This window comes from Drosophila ananassae, chromosome 3R, assembly GCF_017639315.1.
Source record: "Drosophila ananassae strain 14024-0371.13 chromosome 3R, ASM1763931v2, whole genome shotgun sequence".
NCBI lineage: Eukaryota > Metazoa > Arthropoda > Insecta > Diptera > Drosophilidae > Drosophila > Drosophila ananassae.
The window spans coordinates 17,181,834-17,200,440 of record NC_057930.1 but is presented as its reverse complement, the minus strand read 5'-3'; the positions used below and the strand labels follow the sequence as shown (position 1 = coordinate 17,200,440).

The 18,607-nt window shown below is 41.0% G+C and overlaps 1 protein-coding gene across 5 annotated transcripts in view; it reads right to left on the bottom strand.

Moving 5' to 3' along the window:
• Positions 1–18,607, bottom strand: part of LOC6497110 (laminin subunit alpha-1) — a 66,142-nt gene that overhangs the window by 20,807 nt on the left and 26,728 nt on the right. The window contains exons 1-2 of one of the 5 annotated variants that reach the window (XM_032455169.2): positions 7,560–7,640; positions 5,360–5,873 (exon numbers count right to left, since the gene is read on the bottom strand). The exons of 2 other annotated variants lie outside the window; for them this stretch is intronic. The gene's annotated coding sequence lies outside the window, so the exon portion shown is untranslated. Of the gene's footprint in view, positions 1–5,359; positions 6,055–7,530; positions 7,641–18,607 lie in introns of those variants that run through there. 2 more of the 5 variants (XM_032455170.2, XM_044716632.1) reach the window with 2 other exon arrangements.

Here is an 18,607-nt window from a genome sequence, read left to right as displayed (position 1 = left end):
CGAAAAAAAGAAACATTTTTTCATAATTTTTGTTTTCTTTGGGCATCTTCCGCTTTTTGGAGGTTTCTTAGTCATTGTCAGAGTCTGGGCTTTTTATTTGTTTTTTTGGTTTTGGTTTTGTCTGCTGTTCATTTTTTGAGAAGCCTCTTGGCTACCTAATTTAAATTTCTCACATTACAATTAAATTTGAAGAAAACTTGTTGTTGGGGCCAAATGCCGCGCTCAAAAGATTCCAATTTTTTATTCAAAAGAGACCGTTTTACGAGTACCTGGGCCTGTAGTACCTGGGCCATTTACCTTTCGGTGTAAATTTTGAGTGCCATGGCATTCCATAGCTGACAGTTTAGTGCCAAATTAATGTAAAATTTTTCAAAAAATGTCAGAACTGTGTGCGTATATAATTATTACTCAAATTGGACCTAATTGAATCTGACGGCCGGGCCACGACCAGTTTTTTGTGGTCTGTCTCTCGGGGAGACGAGAATACTTTCTGACATGGGTTGGTCCTTACTCAAGGGGAAGAACAGGGTTCCAAATATATAAGACAAAATAAACAAAATGTTTATAGTAGCTTAGGAAGTAAAAAGAGTTCAATTACAACTTTTGAGATCATTGAAGAACTCAGAATAAGAAACAACCAAAAATAACTTTATTGTAAAATAGATTCTTAAAAATTAATCTCACTTAGTACTCATTATATTCTTAATAAATTACTTCCTGTGATTATAGTATCTAAAGAGTGTAAATGATCTAGTAATAGATCCGTGCAAGTAATCAATTGATTAGAGAACTTCATTAACCCACTTCCATGACCTCATTTATGATGTTTGGAAACCTTTCTCCGAGTCTCACGCTGAGAGGAAAAGCATGTGAGTCCTATATCACTTTTTATATTCAAGCAGGCAGAACGAAACAAGATGCTTTCTAAAATATAGAGCTCATCAGAAAACACATATTTTAACTAGGTAGTGCTCCAAACTGCAAAAAAAATAAATGTTTTCGTTCAAAACAACTTATGAGCTACCTGGGATAAGTGTGTTTTCAGATCCGACCAGGCTCTGCATCAAACTATTAACACATTTTCCAATTTACAGAGTGAAAAACGAAATCGAAACTCGACAAACAATTCAATTACAATTATGCAATAAAGATTGGAAACCCGAAGACCAAAGGAAACGAAACCATTTCTATATGCGAATCAACATGTGGCCGTGTAGAGTGGGGGGAGACTGATCAAGCGGGTCAGCGGGTGGTTGCTCCAGTGGCTCTGTACTGGAAGATATTCAAATAGTTTATGGCTACTTTCCACTCTCCTGCTCCCTACTATCGTGCAGCTCCGTTTCTGGAGGCGAATGATGAAGGCGTTAAATGATGAGGTTCCCCCAGCGACTTGGCCCCAGCGAGTTTGCCAGTTTGTGGTGTGAATTGTGAACAGTTGGACATGTGCGAAGTGTTCAACCGTTTCTGTAAGTGGGTTACATTTAATGAAGATGTGTGGGACTTATATGAAAACAAAGTATAAAGCAGGTGGAACATTTCTGGAGGCAAAGTAACCACAAGATAGATATAACAGAGGCCCTGACTCTTACTCCAGATCATCCAGTTTCAAATAAACAGAAGCAAACCTGTCAGAACCTTTTAGGGAAGTTGGCTAATAAAGTGGTAGAAATTCGATATTTCGTTATGCTTCCATTTTCGCCTTTATTTGTTTGTTTTTTTTTGTTGCAAAAACCAATCAAGTGTTAAGACGAGCCGCGGGCTAATTACGGAGAATTGTCACGACTAATTAGAACAAATAGCAAGGAGCTCGGCTTGGCGACACTTTTCGAAAGCGCATTGTCAAGATAAATTCGAAAAAAATCCGGAAAAAATCAACGTACAATGTTGCAGTGGCAATCGGCCAAGAGAAACGGGTTTCCAGCACAAGTTACATTAAATTTTGGGCTAAGACTAAGAAAAATTGCCATGCAGTAGCCTTGTGGAGCTAGACAAGCCCAGTAGCTACGCATGCAAGGCAGAAATACAACGAAACGAAAAAAAAATGTCTAAAAAGGAAAATAGAAATAATGAGCCAACATAAGAAATGACTTAATCGCTGGCGGCTTGTTAACCCCAGCCTTAGGCCTGGTCTTTGCGTTGCAAGTTGATCGGGTGATGGACTCCATCGGGGGCAGGTGGGGCGAGACTAGACGTGGTCTTTAAGTAGCTGCACAAATAAAGATTTACTGCAATTTACTCGAAGGCCTCAACCCAAGACTGCTAGTCAATAATTTCCGAGGCCCCCAAAACGCGAATCGTTTGCAGATTATATGTCTGACTTGGCTCGAAGGATGGGGCAGATTGAAGGGGCAGGCAAGAAAGGAGTGTGGCGTGGCGCTGGGGAAAGGAAGTAGGAGACCACCGTCAGCGCCTTTGAGGAATTGCATAATTATAGCATTTTCCGGCCAGTCCATGACGGCTCTATCCACATTCCAACCCAACCCGATTCATGGCTTCAATTTGTTTAACTTTGAAATAAAACTTTATAGAGTTGGAATAACATATTCTAAAAAATATAATAAATTATTTAAATATTTTCCCTTTGTTCAGAGTATTTAATTTTCATTATGTCAATGGGAAACCTTTCCATGTTTGCATATCCAGCCTGGGGCTGGCAGGCCAGACAGGCCGGAGAAGGCAATATTGGTACATTGTAACTGCATGATATTGATCTTGATTGTTAAGATCGCACACAGCATGATCGAGGGGAGTTGGAGACTGGCTTATTGGCTGGCAGGGTTCGTCTAGTCAAGAGTTCAAGCTAGTTGCATTGTTTAACTTTGACTTTGACTTTGTGTCAGTTTGTGCCTCTTTCGATAACAATCGCTGGTCGTGGCTGATGCCTCACTGTGCCACAGTGCCTGTGTGCGACAGTGTGGCATGTGATTAATCTTGTGTGTCGGGGGGCCATGGGAAAAGGGTTAACCATGCTGGAGAGTGTGTAGTTAGAAAGTGGCACTCATATGCATATGAATCGGTCTGAGATATCACTTGTCCCGATTCACTAACCAGCAGATGCAAACTTTCAAACTTCCGTCAATGGCCCGGCCAGTGGCCACACTTGAGTAAACATTCGAAACTAGAAGCAAAAATGTGCAAAATGTAGGATTCCTCAAGTATGAACCACAATTGAGATTTATGTGCCTGGCTAAGCTTTTGTGGGAGGTCTTCTGATCGATTCGAGTGCGATATGATCGTGGAATTTGAAGAAATCACTTGGGAACTTGGGGATCTGTGCATCTTCAAGGAGTCTATATATTTTTCTGAATTTCTGTGTTTTAACAAAAAAAAGAAAACTCATCACACTCATCTGAGTAAATGTGAATACCATCCATGCTTTACCCATTCAATATGATCATATGAACAATCAGAAACGATCATTTATGATCTCCTCCCTCCCGAGAATAAAATCATAGAGTACTCAGACTTCGAAGTCCCGCGGGCTTTTCATTCAGATCGGTATGCCAATTTAAGCATTTTCTGTTTGTGGGTCCTCTCCCGATCCCTCTGGTTTTTGGCTTGATCTTTGATCTACAATTTGAGACGGCCGGAGCGAGCTGGAGTTTTGCAGGGCAGCCGTTAGATCGAACCCGATGCGATCTTTCATTTAGGGAGAACTTGTTTTTGCGGCCGATCGAAACTTCGGGCTGGAAAACAATGGCCAGGCGCCGCCGCCGCTTTCAAGTTCAACTGCGATGCGATGCGAACTGATGGCGACGATCTGACGATCCTCGAGCTCCACAGAGGAGCAGCGAATCTAATTGGGTCAGCCCGTCTTCGGATTGCTAGCCGTTTAATTGGATTACCGCCTTTTGATTATGACTCTCCTTCGGCTTCTATTTTCGATGGCAACACGCGTCCCATCACCACGTTGTTGACTAATAGCAATATCCACATAATACGCCCGAAGGCTTTACAAATTGCTAAGCGGTTTTATCATTTCAAAGATAAATAACAGCTTCTCAGATGTACATAATATCTACTACACATCTGATAGTTTTTGTTTGAAACAAAAATAAAGCAATTTTGTTAATGATCTGCCAGATATATTTGGCACACTATTTATTATAAAATAGATCCATGTATAATATTTTCCAGAATCATATTAATGCTTTTATTCATTTGTCTAATTGAGCAATTAGTTAGTCATATTTCAGATCATATTCCTATTCACATCGATTACTTTACTTTAAAATTTATTGAATAAAACTGAAAGTTAAAGGCATTCTTCAATGTAATGTTTTTTTGGGCCAAGTTAGAAGAGAATTGACTCACTAATCGTAAAAATAAACTGGGTGTGAGTTGTGCCATTTTGTCTAGGCGCTAGACTCATTTAAATGATGCATTCGCGGAGGGCTAGCCCTTGTTGGCTTGGAGTTACTCAAATATGGGCGCATTCCAAGCTTATCATTGGGCAAACACCTCCCTCCCACTGCTCGTTTTGGGCCTTTGAGTGTGAAATGTAATTCCACTGATGGAAAAACTCATCTGGAGAGGCACCTACGAGACCTGAAGTCTCGTAAATGTTATCTACTGCTTGGGCAAATACAGATTCTAAGACAAAAGGCAACTACTGTGGGGGTTTCCGGGGAAGGAAGAGCAGCTGCAGATGAATAGATCTAAAGGAGGCCAAGCTGCATGGCCCCGGGTTGCAACTCTATTAGCATTCCCAGAACCAGAAACACGAAAGTCCACTGCGGCTGCTCATCCATAAATCTGGTCTCAGCTCTCAGCACTGCAACCCATTAATCATCATGAGTCCCAGTCCAATCATCACTTGCAGGTCCATTGGCCCGCCAGCTACCACTAAATATGGACGTGGATCTCTGGGGCGTTTGCTAATGAGTTATTGGGTTTTGTGGCTTTGTGGCTTTGCGTAATCATTTCGACTATTAGCAGTCCACTCACCGATTTGTTCTTTTAATTAAGCGGCTTTTATTGCCTTCTGCGAAGGTGTCTCTTTAGCCCGGCCACTCATCAACCAAAGCTGCTTATTAAAACTCATCTGCTGGTAATTACCAATTTAAATCCACCTAGAAGAGGCGTCTAATCTAACAAGATGACAAGAAGCCTTGGAAGTTCAAAAAACATAAACTTGAAACTTCAGATTAAGCTCTAGATCTATAGAGAAATTTCAGTAGAAAATCAAAATAAATTAATCCGGTAGAAAGGTTGACTTTTCCTTAAACCAAAAACACTTTGCAACAACAAATTGGTTAGTTATTCACTTAAATCACATATTTAGACCCATGGAGAGCCTTTTTCAAATGAATCAATGTTATTATATTTTAAAATGATCACTTTTCTTAATACCACATACACATTCCATAATCAAATAGTGGGCGTGACCCGATCGAAAGATATCGCAGGGAGACGATCAGAGAGCGATCATCAAATCAATTTTCTTTCTTTGCATTGCAAATTTTTTGTTATCAGCGTTGGGAAATCGACGATGCGCGGATCGTTCGCGTTGCACAAATCAACATAATTGCCCCCGACAAAAGGCGAATCGGTGGGGCAGCTCCGACAGACTGGGGAGCCTGCAACTGCGGCTCCGACTTCAACTTGAGAAGTGAAGTGAAGCGCCAGTCACGTCGCGATCGCGGCGCGTGCGTCGCAAATCAAGTGCAAAAATAGATCAATCAAGCAATCAATCCGTCCAAACGCTTCAGCCAACTCCCTGGCACTTGAATGGTAGTTGGTTGGTTGTTGGCCCTCGTATCGTACCGGCCTCTTCCACCGGTGGAAATCAATCGAAATTCACCAAAATCAATGTCAACATTTTACTGCTGAATCGATTCTTTTGTATCTGCTTGGGTTTCCCCAGAACAACACTAAATACAAAGAAAAAGTTGCATCTTTTGGGTAATTTCAGAACCGTTTCCCACACGAGCTCGCGTTATTCGATCGCCCGATCTGAGTCGATTTCCATGAAATTTCCAAATCCAAACTCAGACGCGTAGGATATACACTAGTCGGCATATATATTTTGACATAGCGATGCTTCATTTTCTTTTTCAATTATTTCTTTATTTAAAGGAAAACAATTATTGATTTAATTTCAAATAGATATTAGTAATGTTTTATTACCAAAATAACAGTTTTAGGTTTTTTATAAATGTATTTTGTATTTATTTTTTAATTTAAACTAAAATAAACTAAATTCGATAGGTGGCATAAGTATTTTGACATAGCTTTGTTTCACAATTAAATATAACAGAGTGCAACAGTGATTCTGAACCTTTATAGTGAAATAGTAGGAATTGTTTAACTGTTCGAGTATTACACAAAACCGTGTATAAAAAATTGTTTAACACCCTAAAAATCTTGATTTATTTTAACAAAACCAGTTTTCGGGACTTTTTTGCGCTTAAAAATTCCTAAACTCGTTTTTTTAAACCGATTTCAAAATTGCCGATGTTTTTCAATAGTTAAAGGTTGTAACTTTTGAAAAAAAAATATATCTTCGATTTTTTTAGGCAAAAAGGACAAAATTTTTACACCTGAAACTGACATTTTCGCCTTTTGATCGTGTTTTTCGGATTTTGACGCCAGTTTTTCGGTACAACTTACAAAATTTCTGTCATGAATGCCACATATCAATGTTGTCTCATTAATACTGAATAAAAAGAGACAAATTTCATTAAAAAACTATGAAAATTGTTGAAGTTATAACGGTTATTCCAAAAAAAGTCAATTCAACATTGCGAGCACTATAAGAATAAGAGCATATTCCTACTGTTTCTCCGGTGCGCTCGCAATGTTGAATTGACTTTTTTTGGAATAACCGTTATAACTTCAACAATTTTCATAGTTTTTTAATGAAATTTGTCTCTTTTTATTCAGTATTAATGAGACAACATTGATATGTGGCATTCATGACAGAAATTTTGTAAGTTGTACCGAAAAACTGGCGTCAAAATCCGAAAAACACGATCAAAAGGCGAAAATGTCAGTTTCAGGTGTAAAAATTTTGTCCTTTTTGCCTAAAAAAATCGAAGATATATTTTTTTTTCAAAAGTTACAACCTTTAACTATTGAAAAACATCGGCAATTTTGAAATCGGTTTAAAAAAACGAGTTTAGGAATTTTTAAGCGCAAAAAAGTCCCGAAAACTGGTTTTGTTAAAATAAATCAAGATTTTTAGGGTGTTAAACAATTTTTTATACACGGTTTTGTGTAATACTCGAACAGTTAAACAATTCCTACTATTTCACTATAAAGGTTCAGAATCACTGTTGCACTCTGTTATATTTAATTGTGAAACAAAGCTATGTCAAAATACTTATGCCACCTATCGAATTTAGTTTATTTTAGTTTAAATTAAAAAATAAATACAAAATACATTTATAAAAAACCTAAAACTGTTATTTTGGTAATAAAACATTACTAATATCTATTTGAAATTAAATCAATAATTGTTTTCCTTTAAATAAAGAAATAATTGAAAAAGAAAATGAAGCATCGCTATGTCAAAATATATATGCCGACTAGTGTAGTCACGTATTGCCCGATATTACGTATCCGTCCGCGAGGGGTACTTTAGACGTGAACATTCGAAATTCGACTACGACTTGTTGGGTTCGAGTTCGGCGGTCTTGGCCACGATCTTATTCACCCGGTTCGTACATGCGTTACCGGTTGGTCGTCGCAACACGTATCGTTGCAGCGGCCCCAACTAGGGGGCTCCAACTTTGGGGGCCTATCGCTAAGATGTTGCCCAAGAGCTGACTCTCCGAACATGTTGCATGAGGTTGGGAGCCGGCGCGTTATCGGACTGATGGCTACACCGGAAAAAAATATTACAATTTAACAAAAATAGAGAAGTCTGTTTAGGAACTATCCATCTTGAAAAGATCTTATTCCACGCTTTATTAAATGTTAAATTTATGTATAATCTATGTAGAATCTCTCTTAATAATATTTCAAGGAATCTGTTCGTCCATTTTTTAGAGAATATATTCTCTCCAGAGCCATGTGCCATTCTTCACCGAATGGATTCTGGATGAATCCCACAGATTTCTTTCTTATCTCTGAGGATCTTCTTCAGGTGTGTGATGCAATGGGGGGAAAGTAAAAGAAGACGAAGCTCTGAGGCCGAGGCTAAGAAACTTTAACAAGAAACCGACACAAGGAAAACATCTTGCAATTTTTCCATAATCAGCCAGTGAGCTACAAATAGCTTTTGGGTTGTCTGCATATGGACACCGCACCTTGCTACCAGCAGCGGCATGAGCAGCAGCAGCAATAGCAACAACAACATGCAACATTGGCAACCAAGAGAATCCAACAATCCGCACCAGGCATGGCCAGACTGGCGGGCAGTGAGATCTATCTGGCCTACGACTGGGCCTTTTACACTTGGTCGAAAGAAACATTCCATGTCACAAACGCAGTTATTTATGCGCTTCAGTCCGGACAGACTGACGGACAGACATAACTGACTGCCGGCAGTTTTCCTGACATTGTCACATGAACATGTCGCGTTAACCTTTCCAAAGCCAATGCTATAGTCAGAGTCAGAGTCAGAGTCAGAGCCCAAAAACAAACCGCAGGAGGCCCGTCCCGGCCCGGCTCGACCAATATAGATAGCCATAAGCGTTATGCATGTGAAATCTAACACACAAAACTTATTATTACTCTCCATGAGCACAACTGTCAATATTTTAATTGCTGCGACTCTCAGTGCAAAATAAAAATAGAGGCTAAAACCAATAAAAAATGCAGCCGGTTGAAGTCCAACTTTGTGTGTCCACTGCGTGTGTCCGCATTCTGTGCTCAGAGAGCCCCAGCAGGAAAAATTCATTTTTTCTTTCCTTTCTTTAGCCAGCAAAGCTTCGATGGCTGGATGGCTAGCTGGTTAGATGGCTGGCTACTTTTTCCAATAAAGCAAATCGTCTTGGAAACGTGCCAGGCATTTTAAAAGCCATACGATCACTCCGCAAAGTGGTTCACATGTGGATCGTCGGGTTTCGTAACCTTTTTGTCACCAATTAGTTAGGCTCCGTCTAAGTGAGCTATAAAAATGTCAAAAACCAAAATACTGGAAAAATCTCCAAAATTTACTCTAAATTATGGGCCATAATCGGACGAGTGTCGCATAATGAAAAGTTGGGTATTAACATTTTTTGTGATTTCTATTCCATTGAATCGCCGGCGGACAAGGCAGAAAACTTAATTAGGAAACCATGTTGGAAATTACGTATGCAAAATGCGCCCAAGAGACCCCACACCGCCTCCTTGGCTGCAATGTTAGGGTGTGTTTTCAACGATTCCAGAAGTGGTTCGGTTCGGGGCGATCTGGTCTACATAACAACACGTGCCAGAGTGCACCCGAAAATAAAGCCCTTTTGTTGATCTTATCGGCACTCGACCAAAATTACAAATGAAACAATTAAAATCCATGAAAAGTTCCCATAAATAGATGTAAGATCCGAAGTATTTGACACTGGTTCGGGGGAATTGAATAAACAAGGTCAGTGGTTTGACTTCAAGGGGATAAATTAAAGGAAAGTAATATTTAAATATGAGATAACTCTTTCAAAGAGATACTCATATGTGGAAACTGCCTGCCAGAAATGCCAAAGTCAAGCTCAAAATGAAAATTCCATTAAAGGTTCCCCATGCCAGTCCCATAAACCTCCAACTTCAGAGTAACAAAGAGTAAATGCCAAGATTTAAATCAGCCGTAGATTTGTTGCGGACCCGAGAAATGAGTTAAGAAAAGCCTTTGAGACGAAAATCACATGGAAAATACTTGTGGCTCCAAACAGGAAATCCTACACACAGACTTCTAAGCTGTGCAGCAAATTATCAAAACGCCAACATCTTTTTGACAAACTGCGAACTGAGCCCCATCGCCGGAGCCGAACCGGCCCCCTCGCCGGTCACCTTCTACCCTCCAAAAATTCCCCCGTGGTGGTCCCGGGACGAGAAGGCGAACAACTTTTCTCTGATTTGTTGCGATCGCAATCGGTTATGGAGTTTGGAATACGTTCCAGTTCCTCCTGCTCTCCAGGAGAGCTGGCGAGGTCCATTACATGGCTCGTTTGGGAGATCGGCTTGACGATTGACATGCCTCACCGTAATTTTTCATGCAATGATCTTTTTCTTTAACGGCCTACCTCGGTTTTTACGTTTCTTATTTTTGTTTTGGTCGTCATTCAACGCATCGTTGACCTATTGAACCATAATGCCGGAGTGGCGGCGGCACCAATGTGCACATGTGCCGCAAAAGGATCGGCGCAAGGTCTCTCGGCTCCAGTACCAATTCTCCTCCTTTCTGGCCTGGCCTCTTGTAGTCACGTTTCGCCATTTGGCCACTTGGATGGAACCTGTTCCTGCCGCTACTTTTCTCGCATGAATCATTATTTGTTGTGCTAAGCTAAGATCTTTGCGGTTTTTAGGATCGGGAAGATGGAGGGCAGGAAGGCAGGACGGCAGGACGGTACAGGCAAAGTCGGAGGAAGGTTCTTGCCACAGACAGCTGCAAGTTGGGCCAGCTGAGAGCCGCTGGGTGCAGTCGATGCCTCCTCGTTTGCGATCGTTTCTGATTGATACTATTTATTGGTTGTTTTGGCTGCGGCCTGTCCAGAATGAATCGGTCCTGAATGTACCGAATGATACGCATGGCTTTCAGTGTTGTCAATGACTTACAAAAATATTACTTTTAAAAATCAAAGGAGTGGTATAAACTAGAGGAACTCGAGAAGAGGTGAGATCCCTTTCACTAGACGAACTCTATATATGTATCTTTAAAAGCATGCAGTTTTTAATTCTGCTAATAATAATCCAACCCAGACCTTCTTTAATGTTTAATTAATTAGAAAATTTTTTAAAAAACATAATTCTTCTACAATTTTTAGCCAAACTAGTTCGACAATCCTAGGAAGTGTTTCTGTTCCAATCTCTGAGGCACTTTCTGGCCTGATAAGCCGGGGCAGACTCCCTCCTTTCATTCGATCTTTAGCCAAAGCTTTGGTCTATTGATGAAAGAATTTTACCAACGGCTCTCGTTTCCACTCTCCATGCACACATCTTTTTTCAATTTCCACCTCTGCCAGCAACCTTGCCCCCTGGATATCGCCTTTTGTTCGGTGTTGGGTTGCTCCGGCCAGGGACTACAGATTACACCGGTGCATACTACTCCCTCCCATGCTTATCTACGGACACGTATCCGCGTATCCGGCGTGGAGCGTGCGAAAAAGTGGGCGTCCACAGGTTAGCGCAATCTTCGACCTTTTGATCTTGTTTTTACAGCGAGGCTTTTTCTTTTTTCTCCTGCTTTAGTGTTTTTTTTTTTTGCTTTTTTGGCCAATGTGTTTCTGGCCAGGGGCCACTTTTTGGTGGCAACAACTGTTGCGTCGCCGCTGCTGCAACTGTTGCAACTTCCTTTGCGTGTCAAGTGCAAATGCATTAAATTTTGACGTTGGCCAAATGTTGTCTGTGGCGTTTCTCCTGTTTTTGTTAGTGCAGGTTTATGTACCTAAAGCAGCTGTCGTCTTGATTTTAATTGATTTTTTTGTAAGCCTACTGAAATTGGCGGTAAAATCTTTAAACTTTTAATCTTTAAAGAAAAAACAGAACTTGAAGCCATGAGGGAAAGTTGGAACTTGGTCAGGATCTGAATGGGTTAATGGAGAGTGTTTATACTCAGGGATCTTCTAGCTTAAAGAACCTATTACCTAACCTTAAAGATATAGATCCCAATAATAAAATGTATATTATTTTATGACTTTCCCAGCCATCAACTGCAAATCCTCTAATAATCGCAAAGCAAATGTTAATTCATTTGTAACCATTTCCCATTTGCCAGCAATTTTCCACCCAAACAAATGGCAATTTACGGCGCCTGTCATCATTGAAATTAGCAATTTTGTTTAATTGCAATTTACTTTTATTGAGCAAATAACAATTTCCGTTGGCGATGCCAACTCCGAATGGATGGCCCGATGATCTTGGTCGTTTGCGTTGTTAATTGCACCTGTGATTTACGTTGTCGAGTGTCAACACACGCAACGAGGCGGATTAGGTGGACTAGGAGGCATGGACTGACTACACATCTGTGGAGGATCGGTGGAGGAATAATATTTACATTCCCGGATTGATTCAACGCCTCGAATTGACTTTAGGTGGCGTTGCGTGTGGCTTCATCTTTCGGGCTGGTCTTGGCCTGAAAAATGGTGATTGATTGGACGCGTTGGGGGAAAGTCGGAGAAATGGTAACGCCCACAAAAAAAAAAAGAGAAAGAATCTTGCCCAGATACGCTGGACCAAAATGCAATCACTATCTAAATGTGTTGGACATGTCACGGTGATGGCCACTCGGACGCATAAAACTAATGGCAAAGCAAAACTTTCAACGCTCCGAGGTTGTGTACTAAAAGTAACTACTTTCAGTGTATTTTTTTACGATTTTTTAATGTGCGTGGCATGCGTTGAAAGCCTTCTAATAACCGTAAAATGGGGAACTGGAAATCGAGTTGAATGCATTTGGACATACTGGATGACTAAAGCTTTTTCCGAGATACTTCTGATCAGCTATTAATGAATTATAACGGGGAGTCGCTCAAAAACAATATATTTTAAACGTAGCCTTTGTTTTCTTTAAACAATAAAACATTTAAGAAGGGAATACTCCTCATGGAGCTCTTGTCGAGGTGAAAGCATAACCATGAATAGCGAAAAAAGCTGTCACCTGAGATGACATTAATTGCCTGGCGTGATATATTCCTCAGGACCACACGGAGATCTGCAAACTCTTTAAGAACTCTGTTGGCTCCAGCTGCAACAATGTGTCCAATTGTTGCCCCAAAGATCTCCCCGATCTCCGCCTCCTCGGACTCTGTCATAAAAAATGTTGGCAACTTTATCAGGAGCCCAATTTAAATGTCAAGCTGATGACGTGTCGTGTCTGTTTGTCTCCAGGATTGTCCAGGTTGGCGTTGTCGCTGTCACTTGTAGCCTAAGATCTGTAGATCTGGGGTCTGGGATCTGGAATCTGGCATCTGGGATGTAGATGTTGTTTAGGTCGGCTTTGCATAGCTGGATGCATCTAACAGCAGCTGGCAAAGGAGGCACAGACGCGAAACGGAAGTCCAGCAGTCTAAACAAATGCAGCTGAGACTGCATGGGAAGTGCTAATCGTCCAGAGCACGAAACACGAGCAAACGGCATCCAGACCATAATGCAGATGATTGAGATGAAGTGAATTGAATGGATGGATGCTGACTTCATTTGAACATACATAGTTGCAATAAATACAGAATTTTGAAGCATTTTCGAATCAAAATAGTCGGATGTACAATTTTAACGCCAATACGTGACAAAAATCAAATAAATATTATAATTTTGTGCTTTAAGAGTCCTATTCCTAAGACTCTTTCTCTAAACATAATAGATGATTCTCATATCGATCATAGACTGCCAAGGAGAGAAGGGCAGCCCATGCTCGTTAGATGCACACCTCATTCAGTGGCACATGCAAAAGGCCGACAGAGACTCCGGGGTAACAAGATCATTAACGTGCCACATGCCGCTGACGGTCAAAATTCAAAGCCGCCACAGTAGCCGCTGCAGTAACTGCGGCAGGAACTGAAGAATGTGGGGAGAGCATCTGCCGGGTCCATAAATAAAAAAGGAATCTCTCTTGTCGACTGCACTGGGATGCAGTTGGCAGCAAAAATTATGACTGAAGCTGGGCTCGCGGAAAACATTAGCAGCGGGCAGCAGGTTGAGAGGCTCTTCGGAGACGGGCCTCCGAAAAAGCGAGAGGGCCGGGTGGCGCTTTTTATGACTGCGGCGACTCCGGACCAAGTCAGAGTTTGGGTTCAGAGTTGCTGGCTTTTTGTGGTACACCGCCCGAGGGGGTTAGTCACACATGCGCGGTGATAATTCAACAGCAGAAAGTGCAAAGGCAAAAAAAAAGAAACATTAAATGGTAGCACCAACAATGAATCTACCACCAGCAACATGTTGCCGGTATCTTGTTAGTTGTGCGGCAAAAATCGTGACAAAGTGCTGCCATTGTTAGGCGCAAATGAAGAAAATGCCATTGTGGAAAGAGCTCTGCGGGAAAAACAATTGCCATGCCTTGTTGCTGCCACGGATGCTGCCGTGAAAATGTTTGGCGCACGTTTTGTAATCAATCAATGTGCTGTTAGAAGCCACAAAACCAAGAGCAAGGCTTCCTCAAAACCCCGAAAAAATATTTTCCGCTGTGTTTTCAGGCTACGCCACAGAGTCTAACGAGTTGTCATTTAGATTAGAGAAGGTTCCTCAGATTCATCCTCAGCACCAGCACCCCAGAACGGAAGAGAAAGATGGTCCAAGTTGGGAGAAAGTACTAGGCCTTTCGGTTATCCCCTACAGGAAGGAAAGTTTCTCTGGAATCAAGGGGGAATAATTCACTTAAGTTGCTGCTGTCGGAAGATATGATCGTGTGGGCATGAAATGTGCTAACGAGAGTAGGAAAGTGTTGGGAGATAAAAATCATTCAGAGATATACTCTGAAGAGAGGTTGTAATAGTTTCTAAGTTAAATTAAAAACTATGATAGATGCTTTTATAAAATTTCATGAAATGTTTATGGCAAGTTTTGATTAATTGAAACCTTTTAAAATTCACTTAACACATACCATTAAGTAATTGGAAAACTATTGCCCAAGAAGTGCTTGAAAAATGTCCAGTTCCCAGACTCCCCAGACAATTTTCTTCGACTTGGAAAGTTTTCGGTTTACGAGCAGCTAAAAGTCACACCAAAACCCAAACTCACCTGTCGGAAAGTTCTATTTTAAGAAGTCTAGCACCTTTCCTGCCTGCATTTCCTTAATTCGCAGGTGCTAACAAACAGAGAACTGAGCTTTCACATGGCCAGTGTTAGCAGTGATGTTCTTTTGATTTCCATTCAGAAAATGTGGCAGTCATAAAGTATGGAAATATTGGCCGGCGAACGCAATTCGATTTCCATGAATGGAGTGCAATTCAATTTGTGTTGATTTTACGAGAATTGAATACCCTCCTCGGGCCGGGCTAATTTTATAGCCAACTAATTTTTATGAACCGCCAAAGCAGAGTCGGTCTGCGGTCTCCTACAGTCCCGGGCTCCAAGCTCCGAGTTCCCCCAGTCACTGTGACCCTAATGAACTGACATGCAGCGACTTCGGCTGGTTGGTGCGGCGCTTGCTCATCGGCGGGGTGCCACACTGCAGGCCGCATGCCCCCGCTTCATGGAGATTCAGAAAAAAGTGTGTTGCAACATCGAGAGACTTGAAAAGTTTATTGACTGGAAATAATTTATTAATTATTGTTGCGCTTGACTTGCGCCTCATTCACATCTCCACGAATAATCATATTTTTCGAGAATATTATTTTCTAATTAATATTTTTCGTCAAAGCCCGAGAGATTAGGTTTTATGGGTTTTCGTTTGGGTGGCATTTCCAATATGATTGTGAAGAGCTTGGCTTTTGCAATCGCCGGGCTAGGCTGGAATATTAATTGAGGCAATTGCTTACTCCATCGACTGCAAGTGATGCGGAGTGTCGAATGACAAATGACAGCCATTTTGCATCTATGGTTGATTAGAGGAAGTGGTTTATTGGCCATTACTTTACGATTATTGGCTGTTGTTTATGAACGGAAGCTGTTCATGGCCAGATCAGGAAATGAAAGTAATTAAGAGATTTCAGTAGAAGTTCTTGAGGTGTTTATAGATCAAAGTCTTCATCTTAACTCGGGAAATGCTCACCTTTAGACTCACTCCCTCTGATCCTTCCACCCACCACCCAAGTCATGAGGCACCTAAATTGAAATCGGTTAAGGCTGCACTCCAGGAAAATTCCCCTCTCATGCTATAAATCTCCGGCTATGGCTTTGTCTTGCCCAATTTCGGCTCGGAGCTGGGCTACATAGGTTTGCACTCGAAAAGCTTGCAGCGCATGCGCGCCGGAGAACATTTGTACGAGCAATTAAAATCACACCACGACCAAAAAGGAGAAGCAGACGACGACATGGACTCTGGCGATAGGAGAACATGGCAGCCAGTCGACTAGATATAGATAGCATGGGTAGGAGTCATATGGCCAACATGCATGGGAGACAGGCAGCCAGCCATTCGATTGGAGCGAAAGTCTGGGCCATAAATTAGAAAATCAAAATGTCAAACTTCTGGACAATTTCGATAATGACCTGGTTACAGTTTGAAAGTCCATGGAATAAAGGTGAGAGCTGTTATATATGAGGATATAGTATTCGAATGCTTTCTAAATAATTCAGATACAACTCACAAATGTATATTTATGTATTTATGGAAATTAAGATAGAAAGAGCACTTTTTAACAATTTCTTATTGATCCGGAACTGAATGCTGTTTCTTGCTCACTCTCCAGCCTGAAAGCAATAAATTAATACGTTTTTGCATCGGCAATTGTTAACAAATTGTCATTTGACAATTACATTCGTGTTGGCCACATTCATTAGCGTCAATTTTTGGCTTTGCATGCCCCCGTTACCGTTAGTCAGACGATTTATGTCACATTTGTTTGGATGTGCTTCGAAATTACTGAAAATTTATTGCCTCCGAGGATCCTCTTGCTCCATTTCGACTGATACGTTGACAGGCCAACTGCCAATGCAGCAAAAGAGCTACGGAGTGTACTGGCTGGCTAGCTGACTGGCTGGCTCCATTTTGTCCATTTAGACGCTTCTTGATTACCTTGGTCCGTCCAAGCGCCCCATCTGGTCTATAAAGATGGCTCTTTCCATGGCAATTTTTCAGTCTCATCATTTCGCAGCCTGGTGAAAAAGATACTGCGCCACTTGCCACAACACTTTATACACACGATTTTTTGTTGCCTTTTTGTGAGTATAATTTTGTAATTGTCTGGCCTAGTTGAGAACTGAAGCATTTCAAATTGCTTGCACATGTCCCAGTGCAGACTTTTTGTTCAAATAATTTCGATTTAATTGAATGCGATCTTTTCTCTTACGCTTCTAGGAATTATTCAAACCTCACATTGCCCGTAATCATCCGAAAATAAACTCTTGCAGTCTTTTTAAGGAGCCGACAATGCCACAATTTGCTCGCAAATCGTATAACTTCATTTGGATCTGATCTCCGAAAACCCATGAAACCACAACAAACGTAGCCGCATCCACGAAATGCAATTAATTGTCAAACTATTCAACACAAATATTTGAAATTGTTTCGCTAATCAGTTGACCAAAAAATAAAAAAGGGGCAAAGTCAAAGTGGATTCGATTTTGTTTGCTATTTTCCAATTTTTTTCGGGGTCTGCTTAAGAGTCTGGCGGCCCGAGCATTCCAATGTCCATAAAAATGTCAACGCAGCAGCAACAACAGCCCAGGCCAGGCCAGGCAGGCCCCATGAAAATATGCCGCTCGGCTTGAATTGCCAAAGTGGTTTCGATCCAAGCCTGGCTTGGATTGGGCTGGGTTCGGTCTTAAAACTGGACACCACCGCGGCTCCATGCTGTCTGTGCCGGAGCTCGGACTTTGCTGTGACTTTACTGTGGCCAGCACACAAAAGTGTGTCTGGGGCTAGGGTTTGTTGTTTTTCTCAGTCATGCCATGCTACTTGGTGGTGGTGCTGCTGCTTGGTGAGCGGCAAATGGAACTGATTACAAAATATGACCAGCGGCTAAATGTATCTCGCAGTTTGCTGCTTAATTTCTTAGATAGCTGCACAATTTAATGCGTGGGTTATAAATTTCCACCGAGCTCAAGTCCAAACGCACGTGCTACTGTTGGCAAATGTTGCATGTGAGTTGTTATTTGTTGTCTTGGAAAATGGCCAAGTGGCCCTCAAATGCCAAGTTGGTCAGAAGTCAGAAGGAGCTTTATTCTGAGTACTACTTGAAGCTTGACAATGGTTCCCCGAAAAGGGCTTAAGATACATATGTTCTTAAAGTCATACGGTTAAAAAATTGTTTTTTCGTTAAAAAATCTTAAGAACTGAAAAAAGACTATCAAATATTTCTTAAATATAAAGTAATTCATATAACCTTAGGTGGGGTGGCATGAAATAGATCTTGTGGGACGGCTATTAGTATAAAATCTAGACATTTATTGTTTGCCATAATTTAGACATACCTGTCATCAGTTGAAGTTTATTGAATGCTCGTTTTTTGGGTTTTGAAAGTGATTTTATCCACAAAATACTGCCAAGTGTTGTTATGCAAATCGCTTTTGGTTAAAAAATATGCAACTTGTGTAAGAATTTAATGGGAAGAATGGTAAAAATTCTTAGAAAACTCATTTCTGAGCTGTCATAAAGTCCAAAGACATAACCAAAATTGCAATCTACCAGAAGCTTGAAGTAATGACAGCCCAACAATTAGAAAAAAGGCGACGCAAAAAATGTTGGGGATCTCTGGCTAACAAAAGTAAACTTAAATAAAAGAAAAGACTTAAATGGTGTTATGCAATCCGAGTTCTTGTTCAAGTACAACTCAATGAACACACCAAGACATCTTCTTTTCGGTTTACACAACCGAGGCAAGAGGTTACTTGAGACGAGACGGCTTTTTGCCCATTGTCCACTCTGTAAATG